Genomic DNA, 12465 nt, shown 5'->3' with positions numbered 1-12465 from the left:
ACGTTAACTTTCAACAATATTTACTTCTTTCCCTAGTAAATTGCGGTTAAACGACAAAAACAGATGACAAAAGGGTATTTTACAATAACTTTGAATGCACCACAAGGTTGAAAACAGCAGTGACCATAGTGCTAGTTTGTGTCTTTTAGCTTTTAGCTTTAGCAGCAAATTGTTGTACGTCCCGGTGTTGGAATCCTCTACAGTAAAATACAGACACACTTTACCCCGTTTACAGTTTAGCTGTCAGCATTGTAACCGTGTTTAATCCAGCTACTAGCTAACGGTAGGCTAACGTTACCCAATGCCAAGTGTAATGTTAGTGTTTACTAGGGTGACATGCAGCGATGCTTCTGTTGCCTGTAACATCAGTTTTGGAGCATTGGAGAGCTGCACAGACATTTAATTGGCACCGAAATAAGGCACCAAAATCCGCAGTAGATACAGCTTGTTAAGGCACCGGTGCCATATAAGCACTGGATTTTAACATACGCCATTCACGTGAAGTGAAAATTGCGTTGCCTGTATCTTTTCAGGGCAACCCTTCAGAGAGATTTATCAGCTTACGTTAAGTAACAGCGACAGTAAAAATGCATTTCACACATACTATTATTATGGTTAAACTTTGCAATTAATCCGCGGTTCACTTGCATTCTGAACCGTGAGTGTTGATCCGTACGGACCACAGATTAATTATCGTCCGTTACACCACTACCTTCCGTAGACGAGCTTATCTGCTCCACTTCTATGTGTTTTAATGGACCAGATTTGAGGAATATGGGCAGAAAATGAGAAGAGTTGCTGAGTGCAGCAGACCAGCTGTGTTTTAATTATGAAAACAATTGATCCTGTGATCAACGATTCCTTCTTCCTTGGAACCAAGGAGAGATGAATGACTGGATTGCTTTTGTTATTGTAAGTCTCGTATAAACATGTATATCTTGAAAATTGGTTGCGACTTCTTTTGATTTGTGGGTGCAGATTAATTGGAGTTCATTGTGTAAAGCATGACTGTGTTAGGTTCATATCAACAATTACTCTGCAGCAATAGACATTTTGAGCTCCCCAAAGCAACCGAAAGCTGTGTTTCCATTTTGTTCAAATAATTTATCTCTAGATTACGGCTTGGCAAAATACATGGCATCTATTTCAGGGATATCCATGTCTCTCTCTCTCTCTCTGTTTCTCTCTCTCTGCTCTTACGCCCTCCTTAGTGTGAGGTCCTGAAGCTCACCAAGCCACATGGAGAATTTATGACAGAGGACCTTAGCTGCATACCTTAGATTTCTCTTCAAACAGATCCGGCTTTACGTGAGCACAGACGCTCTATAAATCAACCTGATGAGGGGTTGAAAAAAATCAAAAAAAGGCATAGCAATAGTGTGCGCAGGTCTTTGCGGAGCTGGTGTCTAACAGAAAAACTGAATCAAGGATTTCAGTTGCCATGACAGTCTTGTGCATACACACTGTGCTCAGCAACCACACATGATATATTGACTCCAAGTTGCAGCTCTACTGCATGAGGCTAGATGGTGCAGTGCTTTCAAAAGCTAATCTGAACACAACAGGGCTTTGTGCCAAGCCACTGATAACAGCAGTGAGGCTTCTCAGGTAGCAACACTAGCTGTGTTCATTTCCACTGCACAGATGACAGCATCAATGGGAGAAAAAGCACATCACTGAATGTTTCTTTTAAGAAATCTGAATGGGAGATCTTTCTCAGGGGCAAACCTACCACATGGAAAATGTTTCCATTTGTCACAGCGGATCATCTAATTCCCTCATTGCCACGTAATTATGGTGAAATAAAGAAATGCAGCAGATTGACAAAGCCAGCGTTACAGTAGGCCTACAAGTATTTCTGACAAGAGAGAAAAGATTATGAAAGAGAAGGGGCCTGAGTGCAGATAAGCCAGGTCGCTGCTTAAGTTCTGGAAGGTTTTAGGGCCACTTAGCAGCAGGGCATTGAGAGTCTGCCACTGCACATTTAGCCTGTGTGGTTGCAAGGTCGGCCTTGCCGTCTTGCTCGGTTGCCATGCTGTACAGAGTGGCTTCAGCCAAGCCAAACAGCCCTATCCTCTACCGTCACACACACACACACACACACACACACACACACACACACAACACATCGCTCCAAGTCTTAATTTAGACTTTTTTAAGATTTCTCCTCAATCTGTGCATGTTGGATCCTACTGCAGCTCTTTGAGGAAGCCCAGCTCAGCTGTTCCCTTCACCTTGTTCTTTCTCATTACTCTACTTGTCTATCTGTCCATCTGTCTGTGTGTCTAGCTCCTAAATTCTCCACCAGCCATATACTGTTTTTTCTGTTGATGCTGAAATACAGGAATTCACTTTGCATCAGTCATTTATGCTGCTGCAAACGCAATACAATGGAACAGGACATTTGCCCAATCAAATCGTCTTATTGCACTTTCTTTGTTTGCTGTATCCTTATTGCCTGCACTTTCACCCTTCAATGGAATGCACTGCCACTCCATTTTTCATCACCGTGGAAAGAAAAATGTGAAAGTGCATGAGTGTGTGTTTGTCTGAAAAATGCCACCTACTGTAATATTAGGGTGGTGTGGAGCTAAAAGTGAATCGGTCCCTTAAGTGTTACTGCAAGTGTTAGCCAAAGGAGAGAGGTGAAACTCAAGGTGCTTAAGCGAAATCTCATATACTGTATGCTGGTGATAAGCTAAGGCACACACACACACACACACACACACAGGAGAGAGACTCATTAAGGAGGTCATAAATCACAGGGAGCAGTGCCAGAGAGTGATCACTCTCCCACTGTCTAAACACTGCTCTCACTCAGCCTTATTAGCAGGAGTCCAGCTTTCACCCAGACTGGAGATATTAGCCTCCTCGCTAGAGATAATCACAAAGATCACATTTTGGTTGCCAGAGGTACCATGTGATGTTGAGTTCATAGGAGGCAAGCCTCATACACAGCTATTGTATTATCTGCTCTTGGTCATGATCATGTTCTGCATATTACATGGGAATATAAAAGCAGTAACTTAATGATTGTATTGTCATAGCACTGTAACAATTTCAATTCAATTTTATTTATAGTATCAAATCATAACAGGAGTTATCTCGAGACACTTTACAGATAGAGTAGGTCTAGACGAACACTCTATAGTTTACAAAGCCTCAACAATTCTAGTAATTCCCCCAAGAGCATGCATTTAGTGCGACAGTGGCGAGGAAAAGCCCTTTTAGGAAGAAACCTTGGCAGACCCAGGCTCTTGGTAGGCGGTGTCTGACGGTGCCGGTTGGGGGTGTGATGAACAGTGGCAATAATAGTCACAATAAAGATAATGGAACAGTGACTACAAATGGTAGTCGTAGTAGTTCATGTCATAGCAGGGTACTGCAGGGCGTTACAGGATGTAGCGTGGCACAGCAGAGCATAGCAGGACGTAGCAGGACGCAGCAGGACACTGCAGGGCAACGCAGAGCGTAGCAGGGTGTAGCAGGTAGTGCAGCAGGACCACGGCGACAGCTGCGGAAAAAAAAACACAAGGACTCCGGGGAGTAAACTCCCCAGAGCTAGGTTAGTAACAAGCATTTCTGGGACAAGGATGCACACAAATGGAAACAAATGGAAAGAGAGAGGAGAGAGCAGCTCAGTGTGTCAAAGGAACAAAGGAAGTCCCCCGACAGTCTAGAACTATAACAGCATAACTAAGAGAGACAGGTTAAGGAGAGGAGCCTGGTTGGGCTAACACTCTCCCCAACCGGATCGGGCTGTACTGGCCTGCCTCCCTCTACTTTGATTATATTGATTATATGGTAGATGAATCTGGCAACTATGAAGAGAAGGAGGTGGGCCGGGCTAGGCGGACACTGCAACTCCTCACTCCCTAACTATAAGCTTTATCAAAAAGGAGAGTTTTCAGTTTATTCTTAAATGAGGTGATGGTGTCTACCTCCCGAATACAGACCGGGAGCTGGTTCCACAGGAGAGGAGCCTGGTAGCTGAAGGCTCTGGCTCCCATCCTACTTTTACAGACTCTACCACAAGTAGCTCTGAATTCTGGGAGCGTAGTGCTCTATTGGGACAGTAAGGTACTAAGAGCTCTTCTAGATATGATGGTGCCTGACCATTTAGAGCGTTGTAGGTCAGGAGAAGGATTTTAAATTCAATCCTGGATTTTACAGGAAGCCAATGCAGAGAAGCTAATACAGGAGAAATATGATCTCTTTTCTTAGTTCTTGCCAGAACACACGCTGCAGCATTCTGTATCAGCTGGCGGGAACTTAAGGGACTTATTTGAGCAACCTGATCTTATTTGAGCAACCTGATAGTAAGGAATTACAGTAGTCCAGCCTGGAAGTAACGAATGCATGGACTAGTTTTTCAGCATTGTGTTGAGACAGGATGTTCCTAATTTTGGCAATGTTACGAAGATGAAAAAAGGCTGTTCTTGAGGTTTGTTTTAGATGGGCATTAAAGGATATATCCTGATAAAAAATAACTCATAGATTTCTGACAGTAGTGCTGGAGGCCAGGGCAATGCCATCCAAGGTAGCTATATCTTTAGATAATGAAGTTCGGAGGTGTTTGGGGCCCAGCACAATAACTTCAGTTTTGTTTGAGTTTAACATCAGAAAATTGTAGGTCATCCAGGATTTTTTATCTTTAATGCATGCTTGAAGTTCAGCTAACTGACTGGTTTCGTCTGGCTTGATTGACAAGTATAATTGGGTGTCATCCGCATAACAGTGGAAGTTAATTGAGTCTCCTAATAATATTGCCTAGAGGAAGCATATATAGGGAGAATAGAATTGGTCCAAGCACTGAGCCTTGAGGAACGCCATGGTTAAATTTAGCGTACTTGGAGGATTTATCGTTAACATTAACAAATTGAGATCGATCAGAGAAATAGGACTTATACCAGCTCAGTGCAATTCCTTTAATGCCAACTAAATGTTCCAATCTCTGTAAACGATGGTATGGTCAATTGTGTCGAATGCAGCGCTAAGATCTAATAAGACAAGTATGGAGACAAGTCCTTTGTCAGCAGCAGTTAGAAGATTGTTAGTAATTTTCACTAGTGTCGTCTCTGTGCTATGATGCTTTCTAAATCCTCACTGAAAGTCCTCAAATAAACTATTGCTATGTAGAAAATCACATAACTGATTAGCGACTACTTTCTCAAGGATCTTGGAGAGAAAGGGAAGGTTAGATATAGGTCTATAGTTGGCTAAGACTTCAGGATCGAGGGTGGTTTTTTTCAGAAGAGGTTTTATCACAGCTACTTTAAATGACTGCAGTACATAACCTGTTAATAAAGACATATTGATCATATCTAGTAATGAAGTGTTAACCACGGATAACGCTTCTTTAAGTAGCCTCGTTGGGATGAGGTCTAAGAGCTGAAGAGACTTAACATTAAATGTTGGTCTATAGGATAAAAGCAGTCTAAGTATATCTCAGGTCTTGTCGTTCTTTCTAGTAGTCCTGCATTTAAAGGTGAACCGTTAAAAGTTGAGGGAAAAAGGTGATGAATTTTATCTCTAATTGTTTTAATTTTATCATTAAAGAACCTCATGAAGTCGTCACTACTCAGCGCTATAGGAATAGATGGCTCAGTAGAGCTGTGACTCTCTGTCAGCATGGCTACAGTGCTGAAAAGAAACCTTGGGTTGTTCTTATTTTCTTCTATTAGTGTTGAGTAATAGTCTGATCTGGCATTTCTGAGGCAACCTATAGGTTTTCAGACTGTCTTGCCAATCCAAATGAGATTCTTCCAGTTTGGTGGAACGCCATTTACTTTCAAGTTTTCGCGAGATTAGTTTTAAGTTGTGAGTTTGGGAGTTATACCAAGGTGCTAGTTTCTTTTGCTTCATCATCTTCTTTTTGAGGGGAGCAACAGAGTCTAAAGTCGTCCGTAGGCAGGCCGTAGCACAGTCTACAAAATTATCAATTTGGGGAGGACTAAAGTTAACATAAAGGTCCTCTGTTATATTAAAGGACAATTCCGGCGCAAAACAAACCTAGGGGTTATTAACAGATGTGTACCCACTCTGTCGCTCTCTGGGACATGTTTTCATGCTAATCGAATTAATTTGGAGGTTGAAAGATGCTAGTGCGGACCGCTGATTAGCTTACAACGCTAGTATTCGGGGCACAGGGAGCGTAAAAATAAATCGCTATTTATACCACTAAAAAGGCTCAAAATATCACCAGACTTCAATGGTAGCATAATGAGGGTCCCTAAATGTTAACTGAAGCATTAAGAACTTTGTATGTGTACAGACAGTTTATTGAAAAGATAGATTATAAAGACGTTCATGTTTACATGTCACCGCCGTCTTGGAAACCAGTCATGACTTATAGCTGGTGATGCAAATTAAAATCAAAAGCAATTTGCTCAATATATCTGAAATAATCGCACTCTGCACAACTTGTCTAGTGTACTTACATAGTGGATAACTGTCCATCTGGTCCTTCCGGTCCGAAAAAGTTTCAAGTACAGCCCTGTTTATCAGAGAGGGGAAATCTTAAGACTGTACAAAACACTGCGTCTCCGGGGCATCGCGACGCAACAGGTCCCATTCCTTGCAACACAGACACTCCTGTTTAGTGGCCATAGCTTCACAATGTCCGCAGGTTCACCACCAGTTTCCCGAAGTACGAGGTTGTGTTGCAGCATTGACTACCGATAGCTCTCTCTCTCTCTCGTAGCCCTTTCACAAAGTTCTCAATGCTTCGGTTAACATGTTGGGACCCTTATTATGCTACCGTTGAAGTTTGGTGATATTTTGAGCCTTTTTAGTGGTATAAATAGCAATTTGTTTTTATGTTCCCTGTGCCCTGAATACTAGCGTTGTAAGCTAATCAGAGGTCCGCGCTAGCATCTTTCAAGCTCCAAACTCATTCGATTAGCATGAAAACATGTCCCAGAGAGCGACAGAGTGGGTACACATCTGTTATTAACCCCTAGGTTCGTTTTGCGCCGGAATTGTCCTTTAAGGCATGACATTGACTTAAATGCTGTTGGAATATCTTCCTTAAATTTAGCTATAGCACTGTCAGACAGGCATCTAGTGTAGAAGCTTTTATCTAATTTCGTATAGTCGGGTAGTAAGAATTCGAAAGTTATTAAAAAATGGTCTGATAATACAGGATTCTGTGGAAATATTATTAAATCCTCAATTTCAATGCCATATGTCAGCACAAGGTCGAGGTTGTGGTTAAAACAGTGAGTGGCCTTATGCACACTCTGACTGAAACCAATTGAATCTAGTAGTGAGTTGAAGGCAGTACTAAGGCTATTGCTGTCAACGTCCAAATGGATATTAAAATCACCTACAATAAGTACTTTGTCTGACTTAAGGACTACACGTGATAAAAACTCTGAGAATTCAGATAAAAATTCAGAATACGGACCTGGAGCTCGGTAAATAACGAATATAATTGGCTGTAATGTTTTCCGTGTTGGATGTTGAAGATTGAGAACAAGGCTTTCAAACGAGTTATAATTCAGTTTAGGTTTAGGATTAATGAACAGGCTTGAGTCAAATATGGCTGCAACTCCCCCTCCTTGGGCTGATCCTCTATGAATTTGAGTATTATTATGACTGGGAGGAGTGGCTTCATTTAGACTAACATATTCTTCATGGCCTACCCAGGTTTCGGAAAGACAGAATAGATACATTTGATTATCTGATATCAAATTTTTTACTAATATTGCTTTAGAAGACAGAGATCTAATATTTAATAGTCCACATATAATTTTCCTATTCTGTTCTATCATTGCAGTGGTTGTTTTAATTCCAATTAAGTTGTTAAGTATAGCCTCTCTTTTGTTTACCTTTGATTTAACCGACCTGAGTCGGGGGACAGACACCATGGTTATTAGACTATGAGTGGGCGACTGCTCCAACGGAAGCACAGAGGAGCGCGTTGCACTTCACCTCTGATTACTAATATCAAACTTGGGTTGTCATGGTTTATGACTGATAGTAGACTCGGTCAGAGTTTTTGATATGAGTGTGGTTCCGTCTCAAGTGGGATGAATGCCATCTCTCTCAATCAGACCAGGCTTTCCCCAGAATCCAGAATGCCCTCCAGTAATTCATATAGCACACATCATTAGCTGGGCACCTTTCCGACAACCAGCGGTTGAAGGATGACATGCGGCTGTAGATTTCATCACTGATCAGGTTTGGCAGGGGTCCAGAGAAAACCACTGAGTCCGACATTGTCTTTGCATATGCACAAAGTGACTTAACATTAATTTTAGTGATCTCCGATTTACGTAATCAGGTATCATTACCACCTACGTGAAGTATGATCTTACTGTATTTACGGTTATTTTTAGCCAGCAGCTTTAGATGGGATTCTACATCGCCCGCTCTGACCGCAGCCGCTGGAGCCGCCAACATCACATATCGCAGTATAGCGCTCCCAATAACCAGAGTTGGCTTCTCATTGGGTGTATCACTGAGTAGGGAGAAACTGTTAGAAAGGCGAAGATGCTCAGGTTTAGAGCTACGGGGCGCTGGCTAGCTACGGAAGCATACGATTTTGATTCAATGGTGCGGAGCTGTGCTTCTAACTCACTAAGCCTCACCTCCAGAGCAATGAATAAACTACATTTATTATATGTATCATTATTACTAAACGGACCAGATCTTTACTCGCAAGGATCCTGGAGGGAGCCTGGGAGTATGCCCAACCAGTCTACATGTGTTTTGTGGATCTGGAGAAGGCGTATGACCGGGTGCCCCGGGAGATACTGTGGGAGGTGCTGCGGGAGTACGGGGGTGAGGGGTCCCTTCTCAGGGCCATCCAATCTCTGTACGACCAAAGCGAGAGCTGTGTCCGGGTTCTCGGCAGTAAGTCGGACTCGTTTCAGGTGAGAGTTGGCCTCCGCCAGGGCTGCGCTGTCACCAATCCTGTTTGTAGTATTTATGGACAGGATATCGAGGCGTAGTCGGGGTGGAGAGGGGGTTGCAGTTCGGTGGGCTGGGGATCTCATCGCTGCTTTTGCAGATGATGTGGTCCTGATGGCATCATCGGCCTGTGACCTTCAGCACTCACTGGATCGGTTCGCAGCCGAGTGTGAAGCGGCTGGGATGAGGATCAGCACCTCTAAATCGGAGGCCATGGTTCTCAGCAGGAAACCGATGGAGTGCCTTCTCCAGGTAGGGAATGAGTCCTTACCCCCAAGTGAAGGAGTTCAAGTACCTTGGGGTCTTGTTCGCGAGTGAGGGACAATGGAGCGGGAGATTGGTCGGAGAATCGGCACAGCAGGTGCGGTATTACATTCAATTTATCGCACCGTTGTGACGAAAGAGAGCTGAGCCAGAAGGCAAAGCTCTCAATCTACCGGTCAGTTTTTGTTCCTACCCTCACCTATGGTCATGAAGGCTGGGTCATGACCGAAAGAACAAGATCCAGGGTACAAGCGGCCGAAATGGGTTTCCTCAGGAGGGTAGCTGGCGTCTCCCTTAGAGATAGGGTGAGAAGCTCAGTTATCCGTGAGGAGCTCGGAGTAGAGCCGCTGCTCCTTTGCGTCGAAAGGAGCCAGTTGAGGTGGTTCGGACATCTGGTAAGGATGCCCCCTGGGCGCCTCCCTAGGGAGGTGTTCCAGGCACGTCCAGCTGGGAGGAGGCCTCGGGGGGAGACCCAGGACTAGGTGGAGGGATTATATCTCTAACCTGGCCTGGGAACGCCTCGGGATCCCCCAGTCGGAGCTGGTTAATGTGGCCCGGGAAAGGGAAGTTTGGGGGTCCCCTGCTGGAGCTGCTACCCCGCGACCCGACCCGGATAAGCGGATGAAGATGGATGGATGGATGGATGGATGGATTATTACTAAAGGAGGCAGAGGAATAGCTAAACATTTGACACACAGAGCAAGAGAGAGTAGGAGAGGGAGCGGATTAGGGTTAGGTTTAAGCTAAAGTAGCTAACAGCATTTTAACAATTGTGAGCTCAGCGAGGCAGTCGCTGTAAGAGAGGAGAAGTATAAGTGCTTGAGTATAACTAGTGTAATTTAAATGCAATCCAGGCAAATAGCCGCTAATTTAAACAGTAAAGCAGAGTTGAGTACGTTTTGCTGGAGCAGCAAACTAGCATCTGTAACATGGGAACACCGGAAGTGACACAATACGCTTACCATAAACGTCAACACGTTCTCAGTCCCGTCAAACACCAGAACTGGGTTGCACCAGCTTTTCATTAGTTTGTATGTCAAGTTCTTAGTAACTAGCTAATTTCAAACTAGTGATTTACTAAATCAGGTTGCACCATCAAAACTGTTTTATGGCCTTTACACACCTGGAGGTCCGAACCAAGGTCCGGACCAAGGTTCATGTTTTTGTTAAATTGTATACATTTGATTCGGTTAGTTTTGTTTTCACACTGCATACCATACATGCAATAACTACGTCCTGTCCTCATCACATACCTGAGCCGCGTCTCCCGATACTTGTAACTGATTGGTTTGTAGACGGGCTTCCCCGTCCTCTCGTCACCTCTCTCTGGTGTCGGAATTTTCTGCTGCTCTCCCTGTGCTACCATGGCTCTTTTAATTTTGTTGCGCTGTTGTTTCAATGCCCATCTAAAACAAACCTCAAGAACAGCCTTTTTTCATCTACGTAACATTGCCAACATTAGGAATATCCTGTCACAAAACGATGCTGAAAAACTAGTCCATGCATTCGTTACTTCTAGACTGGACTACTGTAACTCGATGTTCAAATAAATTCCATAGGACTCTCCAGCTGATCCAGAATGCTGCAGCATGTGTTCTGACAAGAATTAAGAAAAGAGATCATATTTCTCCTGTATTAGCTTCTCTGCATTGGCTTCCTGTAAAATCAAGGATTGAATTTAAAATCCTTCTCCTGACCTACAAAGCTCTAAACGGTCAAGCACCTACATATCTTGAAGAGCTCTTAGTACTTTATTGTCCCACTAGAGCACTACGCTCCCAGAATTCAGAGTTTCTCATGGTTCCTAGAGTTTCTAAAAGTAGGATGGGAGCAAGAGCCTTCAGCTATCAAGCTCCTCTCCTGTGGAACCAACTCCCGGTCTGGGTTCGAGGGGCAGACACCATCACCATATTTAAGAATAAACTGAAAACACTCCTCTTTGATAAAGCTTATAGTTAGGGAGCGAATAGAGTAGAGTAGAGGGAGGCAGGCCGATACAGCCCGGACAAGGTTGGGGAGAGTTCTAGCCCAATCAGGCACCTCTCTTTGGCCTGCCTCTCTTAGTTATGCTATTATAGTTCTAGACTACGGGGGAAGTTCCTTCCTTCCTGTGACGAACCGAGCTGCTCTCTCCTCTCCCTTTCCATCTGTTTCCATTTGTGTGCATATTGCCCCTGAAATGCTTGTTACTAACCTTATGTTTCTTTTTCCCGCCCAGAATATTCCCTTGGATTAGGGTGGCACCACGATCTTGGTTGGAACTATCAGTGTGGTTCAATGCTCGCAATGCCCTGTAGTGTCCGGCGATGCTCTGCAGTGTCCGGCTGCGTCCTGCCAAGTGTTTGCGTCTTGCTACACCCACCCATGCTGTGCTGTGCCATGCTACATACTGTAACGCCCTTCAGTGCCCTGTTATGACATGAACTACTACGACTACCATTTGTAGTCACTGTTCCATTATCTTTGTGACTATTATTGCCACTGTTCAGCACACCCCCAACCGGCACCGTCAGAGACCGTCTACCAAGAGCCTGGGTCTGTGCGAGGTTTCTTCCTAAAAGGGAGTTTTTGATGATTTGATACTATAAATAAAATTGAATTGAATTGAATTGAAATTGAGAAGCAAGACACAGGAACTTTACTTAGGTTTTGAGGATCCACAGCATTTATTCAGAGACAAACTGAAACCTACACTATACATTTACTACCACTTAACAAGTAAACTACAAATGTATTCTCTGCTCTGATAGCTGAAAGCTGTCTGCTCTAAGCGCATTCACCGTCACTCTTTCACTCATGTACACACTAAGCACTGAGCTATTACTTAAAGGAGCTTCCCCGGTCTTATAACACGACGATAGCCTGCCAGAACTTAATGTAGGCCTATTTGGTCCGAAAGTCCGAACCATCCAAAACATGTTTTCACACTAGAAACAAACCCGGGCCATGGTTCAGTTTGACCAGGACCGATACTACCTCTTTCAGTCTGACCAAATTTCGGCTCTTTGGTCCGGACTGTGCTCCAGGGGAGGTTTTACACCTGTAATTTTGGTTCAGATCAAACTGAAAAGTCCGAAAGTCCAGGCCAAACAAGGTAGGTGAGAAAGTCCCCTTAGCTAATAAATACCATAGCAATGTGTAAACCAGTTGTTAAATACATGTAGCATCCAATCATAAGTAATCAACGGCTGCACACTGGCTGCGTGGCGTCAGCGTGGCACACAGCGCTGCTGCTGCTAGCATTGTCTGTACACATGTATGTTTCTTATAAACATAAATAAAATT

At 43.8% G+C, this 12465-nt stretch overlaps 2 pseudogenes; both read right to left on the bottom strand.

The window, feature by feature from the left end:
- Positions 1-3875: 3875 nt before the first annotated feature.
- Positions 3876-7775, bottom strand: LOC144516156 (uncharacterized; annotated as a pseudogene).
- A 189-nt stretch (positions 7776-7964) lies between these two features.
- On the bottom strand, positions 7965-10546 carry LOC144516155 (uncharacterized; annotated as a pseudogene).
- Between the last annotated feature and the right edge of the window lie 1919 nt (positions 10547-12465).

Source organism: Sander vitreus, chromosome 4 (assembly GCF_031162955.1).
Source record: "Sander vitreus isolate 19-12246 chromosome 4, sanVit1, whole genome shotgun sequence".
Lineage (NCBI taxonomy): Eukaryota > Metazoa > Chordata > Actinopteri > Perciformes > Percidae > Sander > Sander vitreus.
This window is presented reverse-complemented; position numbering and strand designations above follow the sequence as displayed.